At 39.5% G+C, this 7180-nt stretch overlaps 1 non-coding gene across 1 annotated transcript; it reads left to right on the forward strand.

Moving 5' to 3' along the window:
• The first annotated feature begins 6791 nt into the window (after positions 1-6791).
• LOC128564068 (U6 spliceosomal RNA) lies at positions 6792-6898 on the forward strand. Its single transcript, XR_008373957.1, has one exon. It is a non-coding gene; the product is annotated as a U6 spliceosomal RNA (small nuclear RNA).
• Positions 6899-7180: the final 282 nt, after the last annotated feature.

A 7180-nucleotide genomic window follows, 5' to 3' on the forward strand; every position in this document is an offset into this window, starting at 1 on the left:
CCTCTTACGTAGATAGTCAATGACCTCACCTCTCCTATGCCTCAAGTCCCTTGCATTAGCTGCCTTTCAATTACAGTAAGGAGAGTCCTGATGTCCAATATGTACTTATCATTTTAGGTAAGTATGTATATCAATACATAAATACCCACATTGAAAAAGCATAGAGAAATGACACACCAAGTAACTAACATGATTACCTACATCTTGATTTCTATTTTTTTTTTTTTTTTTTTTGGCCGGGGCTGGGCTTGAACCCGCCACCTCCGGCATATGGGACCGGCACCCTACCCGTTGAGCCACAGGCGCCGCCCACATCTTGATTTCTAAATACCATTACCCAATAACAAGAGGCAGAGGTCCTTGGAGAATTGCCTTATTCTAGGTTTGAGGCAGATAAAGCACAAGTATCCCTGGAATGTCTACACAGACCAGAGGAAGATGTCTAAAACATAAAGGAGCAGAGAGAAGGGACTCCCCCTGCCTGATTTTTGGAAGTTTAAGCATTAAGAAGAATAACTGTAATTTATTGTAGTGTATTTAATTTTGTAATCCATAAATCAATAACAATATGAGAGAGGGGGAGGAAAGGAAAGAGACGGAGAAAGAAAAGGCAAAAAAAAAAGAACGCTATTATATTAAATGTCAGCTTGAATATGTAAAAAGAATTTCACAATTAGAAACACAGCAGTCATTTTTAGTTGATTTAGGTGACCATCATTGATGGAATTATGACCTGTTTCTAGTCACAAAACTTCTGACACTAAATCTGTAGGGGTTTTTCCCACTCCAACAACCGGATGTGAAAATATTCACCTCAATTCACCGGTGACACTACCCAGAGTCAGCATCAAATCCCACTGGTGAAAGCCTTGGTCCACCCAAACCGCCCCCATTTCCGAGGCTGGTTGCATGTGCTGGGACCCCCCCACTGTTTCTGACTGACCAGCTATAAATCTGAGATTCCCATAGCTCTCTACTCGGGTTTGAGAACTTGTTAGAACAGCTCACAGAACTCAGGAGTTATTTTATTTATATTTACTGGCTTATTCTTTTCTTTTTTTTTTTTTGTAGAGACAGAGTCTCACTTTACGGCCCTCGGTAGAGTGCCGTGGCCTCACACAGCTCACAGCAACCTCCAACTCCTGGGCTTAAGCGATTCTCTTGCCTCAGCCTCCCGAGTAGCTGGGACTACAGGCGCCTGCCACAACGCCTGGCTACTTTTTGGTTGCAGTTTGGCCGGGGCTGGGTTTGAACCCGCCACCCTCGGTATATGGGGCTGGCGCCTTACCGACTGAGCCACAGGCGCCGCCCTTTACTACCTAACAATTGTAATCAGTGTAACTGGCTTATTGTACCCTCAATGAATCCCCAACAATAAAAAAAAAAAAAAAAAAAAAAAGAAACAGCCAAATGGAAGGGAAGCACAGGGCAAGGCCTGGGAGAGAGATGTGGAGTTCTCTGCCCTCTCTAGGTTACCACCCTCCCAACACCAATCCAGAAGCTTATGGAAAGCAGAGTTCAAGGTTTTTTTGTGAAGGGTCTGTGACACTGGCACAGTGGATCAAATCATCAGTTTCGGTCCCTTTCCCCATTCTAGAGGTCAGGGGATGGAGCCGAAAGAGCTAACCTTCTAATAATGTCTTGGTTTTTCTTGAGACCAGCTTCCATCCTGAAACACTATCTGGAAGACTCAAGCCATAGCATTGAGCACAAGAAAAACACACTTACTACTCCAGAGATTCTAAAGGTCTCAGTAGTTCCTATGTCAGGAACCAGGGATTAGGACCAAATATACATTTCTTATTATATCACAATATCACAGACATCTAAAACTATTAAATAAAAAAATGTAAAGAAATCAGATAGTACATGCCAAAAGACCACCCACCAACACCACCCTTGGCAAGCCCACAGATAGGTAACAGCAGAATGGAACATGTACCCTTACAACATATAGACCTCACTTTAGTAGCCATCTGGACCAAATGGTCTAGCTTTGCCTCACTAATAGTTAGTTTCCTTCTTTTGTAATATAATATGGCCTTGACAAAAATGTTTAATTTGGATCTAATCAAAGATTTAGAACCAATACTCAATTTACAGAAAATATAGGAGGTAGAAAAAAGGGTAATAATACTAAGAGGAATCTGATAAATATAAATACAGAATGGGGTATTCTACAAACCAGTGGCCTAGACTCTTCTTGAAATATTTCTTTTCTTTTTTTTTTATTATTAAATCACAGTTGTGTACATTAATGCAATCATGGGGCACCATACACTGGTTTTGTAGACCATTTGACATATTTTCATCACACTGGTTAACACAGCCTTCCTGGCATCTTCTTAGTTATTGTGTTAAGACATTTATATTCTACATTTAGTAAGTTTCACATGTACCCTTGTAAGATGCACTAATATTTCTTAATACATGAGCAAAGAAAAGAGCATGCGTGGCAGTTTTGTTTAATTTTTGCAGGTTATAGTGGTATAAAATCAAACATGTTTTAATTGACTTCAATTGTTAAGATTTGTCACAAAAGTAATCTCTCCTTAACAGTCAGAACACATTATAAATTATTGCTGTGACTTACTTTCCTTATACAATACTTTATTTGCACACCACCACGATCATAATTAATGTTTTCTCACAATGAAAGGATTTATTCATCAACCCAAGAAATAAAAAAGAGCTTGACTAAACATCATAATCAAAGTTAATGCATGAACATTTGATTGGATATTGATTAAAATTTGCTTAAATTATAGAAAGCATCTAAGAACAATTGAGAAATTATGACTGCTTTTTTAACATATTAAATTATGAATAATTTATTTTTGTGTTACAGACATTGTGGTTTGTTTTATAAAGCAATGCTTTTATTCTTTTTTTTTTTTTTTTTTAAAGACAGAATCTCACTTTATCACCCTGGGTAAAGTGCTGTGGCTTGATAGCTCACAGCAACCTCAAACTCTTGGGCTCAAGTGATTTTCTTGCCTCAGCCTCCCAAGTAGCTGGGACTACAGTCTCTCAGCTATACGTTTTTTTTAGAGACAAGGTCTTGCTCTTGCTCAGGCTAGTCTTGAACCTGTGCGCTCAGGCAATCCACCTGCCTCAGCTTCCCAAGTGCTGGGATTACAGGTGTGAGCCACCATGCCTGGCTAGAATGCTTTTATTCTTAGCAGAGGTGTAGTGAAGTGTGTAGAGAAGAAAGGTCATTATATCTGCGACTTACTTTTATATGGATCAGAAAAATAAATATATATGTTTATATATAGGAATATAGACATATAAAGCAACTACAATGAAATGTTAACAATTTTGACAATTGTTTGAAGGTACACAAATGTGATTGGGCAAGTGCAAGGGTTGACTAAGTTTTTCTGTAAAAGGTACTTCATATGCTTTACATAAGGTAGTAAATATAGTAAATGATAATATTTCTATGCTTTTTGCACCCTAGGGTCTCTGCCACAGCTACTCACCACTGCCAAAGCAGCCACAGACTATGCATTCAAGAATGGGCATGTCTGGATGTGGCCCTCAACATAGTTTGGCAATCTTTGTATTGCAGTTTTCCCTTACCCCCGGGATACCTGAAATCATGAACAGTACAGAACCCTACATATGCTATGTTTGTTTACTATACATAGATACCTATAGTAAAGTTTAATTTATAAATTAGGCACAGCAAGGGGTTAATAGCAATAACTAATGATAAAATAAAGAGCTATAACAATATACTATAAAATGTTATGTGAATGTTACCTGTCTCCGTGTGCCTCTCTCTCTCAAATCATATTTTACAAACCGTGCTAGCTCTTCTTGTGATCATGTCACATGATAAACTATCTAATGATGAGTCAAGATGAAGTGAAGGGACTGCCATAGGTATTTTTCACAAGGCCTTAGGCTGCCAGGCTACCATTTACCTTCTGAAGATATACCTTCCTCTGCCTGGAGGAAAATGAAACTGCAGATAGAGATGACTACTGTTTTACTCTTTTAACACTGCACATGTCTGTAAATTCTCATGATATGAAGTTGGGAGGAAAGAAAGAAGCCTTGCTGTTCGCCATTAGATGGTCCCAGAACATTGGCCATGATGATGCGGATGACTGGGGTTCAGGAGCAGTGTCAGTGGCTCACAGGCAGGGTGGTGTACACAGCATGGATAGAGTATCCGCATGGATGGTTGGTAACCTGGTTAGGGTAGAGCAGCATGGCAGGAGATTTCATCACGGTATTCAGAGCAGGGTGTCATTTAAACCTTATCAGTTGTTTATTTCTGAACTTTTCTATTTAACATTTTTATCTCAAGGTTGACAGTGGGTAACTAAAACTGTGGAAAGTGAAACTATAGCTAGGGGATGACCACTGTTTTACTCCTTTAACACTGCATGTGTATGTAAATTCTCATGATACGAAGTTGGGAAGAAAAAGGAAGCCTTGCTGTTCACTATCAGCATGCTGATCAAGGACGAAGGACACAGTATTCACCATGGAGGAGTGATGGACAGAGGCTGGGGGAGGACACTCCATGATCTCTGCAGCTGGTGGCCGCTGCTAGGACACTGGGCCTGGTAGTGGGCAGCACAGAGCCAGCAAGAACATCCTGTACTCTCCGGTCAACTCTTTGTTTTCAGAACTTGAGTTCCAAATCACTATGCTTGTTCACATTAGGTCCTGTTTGATTTTTCTTGGCTTCTTTATGTACATTTTTGTTTTCTATTTGCTTCCAAATACTTCTTATATATATTTAATAGGACTCATATATCTCTAGATTTACTGAAATCTCCATTTATTGATCTCTCTAGTTAGTGAATGTGTAAAACAGAAGGAAAGGCCTTGATTATGTAAGAAGAGATTGCAGAAGATTACTTCTGAAGATCTTATCTCTGTGTTTCTTTCTTTAGGAAGATATCTGTGCTTTGACACCCTGGGACTTCTTCCTGCATTGTATAAACCTCAAGTAGATATGAAGCTGGTAAAGGAGTCTGCTGGTTTGGAAAAGAGAGAAGAACTCAGAGGTCTCAGATAAATAGACAGGAAGGGCTAACATGCTGAGTCTACAGTCTCAATCGGATTTTAGCTAGCATTTTTCCAAACTAGCATGAGACAGAAGTTGTCATTCTTCTGTTTAGTCAAACTACTGTTTTCAAAGATCTCTATGCACCTCTGCCTGCACAATGCCCCCACCTGTGCTCTCTCTGGAGCAGGGACAGTCTTATCAGACAAACAGCCTGTGGAGAACCGTCGGGTAGCCTCATCTGGCAATTAGACCAAAGACAAGCTATTTAAAATCTTTTGCATTTGCAGGTAAAATCAAGTTTCCCATTCAAGGGATTCACTCTTGGGATAGATGGCATTTCTGACAACTGTGATTTTGACATTGCTGACACTGAACTGGGAGTTGAAAGATCAAAGGTCTATTTGTGGCTAAGCATCTTGCCCTCACCTTGTCATTGGGAAGGAACACCCCTTCTCTGAGTGGAGATTATCTATCAGTAAAACCATGTGGGTAGACCTGATGACCAATTTAACTGCAAGTCTATTCACATGTTCATTTTTTAATTTTGATTTTTTTCTAGTTATGAAGCTGATTTTACATACTTCAAAATAAGAATCAATTTCCAGAGGATGCATCTGTTAATTCAACTGTGCAGTTTGAGGGATGAAAATAGTGGCTACAGGGTGGCACCTGGGGCTCAATGGGTAGGGCACTGGCCCCATATACTGAGGGTGGTGGGTTCGAACTTGGCCCTGGCCAAACTGCAACAACAACAAAATAGCCAGGCACTGTGGTGGGCACCTGTAGTCCCAGCTACTCTGGAGGCTGAGGCAAAAGAATCACCTAAGCCCAAGAGTTGAAGGTTGCTGTGAGTTGTGATGCTATAGCACTCCACTGAAGGCCATAAAGTGAGACTCAGTCTCTAAAAAAGAAAGAAAAGAAAATAGTGGCGCTTTCTCTCTCTCTCTCACACGCACAGACACACACACACACACACACACACACACACGTCTACCTGAAGATTTTTATAATATTATAATACCTTCTCAGAACAAATGGGTCAGAGATTCAGGAGAAATCTTACTCAAATACATCTCCATGTCACTGTCATGGCCAACAGAGCTACTTTAAGCTGAGCAAACACCATTTAAGAGTAAACTTTAAGCTATTTCAAACACCATTATAGCTCCAGTGCCCTGAAGTTTCCAGGGCATGTTCTTGATAAATATATGTTGAATCAAATGCAATTTAATTTGATCAATTTCATCCATGAATCTTGTTGTTTGCCATCTGCAAACAGAGAAACTGAGAACCACTAGAATCAGGGGAGGAAAAAGAGATCCAGTTAGGATTTGAAGGTAAGTGTGCTGAACATTAGTCTACGTTCATTCCACTAAACTGTTTTGTTTTGTACCATTAGTGTTTAGTCCAGTCAAATTAGTAAACTTGGGGGACTTTTGGTCATGTGCTGGAAACCTCTGATTTACCCCATCAGCCCCACCAAAAAACCCATTTCGAATCTAACTGATATCAACAACTTCTACACAATATAGTGTTATAGTAAATGATAATAACCTTGGGGTTATCACATGCAAATTATCAGACATCTACCCATTTGTTTAAATGAAACATATTATTCCAGCAGCACATGTCCTTTTTTTTTTTTTTTAAGAGTTTAAGTACCAAAATGGAAAAAAAAAAAGTTTAAATACCAATCACTATGAAGAATGGCATAGAGGATGAAAGTCAGGAAGGAGGGGTAATTAAGAAATGGAAAACTGTGCTCGCTTCGGCAGCACATATACTAAAATTGGAACGATACAGAGAAGATTAGCATGGCCCCTGCGCAAGGATGACACGCAAATTCGTGAAGCGTTCCAAAAATTAAAAAAAAAAAAAAAAAAAAAGAAATGGAAAACAGTCTGACTAGTTGGTACAGAGGCAGCACTTTCACCCCCTCTCTCAGCACCCTGCTCCTGGTGTCAGTGGTATCCAAGTCATTAGTTGGTACAGCTTAGAACCTCACTGAAGGGTATGCATTATTTCACTTTAAGAAAGCAAAGTTATTTAAAAAAGTTGCTATTTTTTTTTTTAATTGTTGGGGATTCATTGAGGGTACAATAAGCCAGGTTACACTGATTGCAATTGTTAGGTAAAGTCACCATTTCC

The sequence above is a fragment of the Nycticebus coucang genome, chromosome 13 (assembly GCF_027406575.1).
Source record: "Nycticebus coucang isolate mNycCou1 chromosome 13, mNycCou1.pri, whole genome shotgun sequence".
Lineage (NCBI taxonomy): Eukaryota > Metazoa > Chordata > Mammalia > Primates > Lorisidae > Nycticebus > Nycticebus coucang.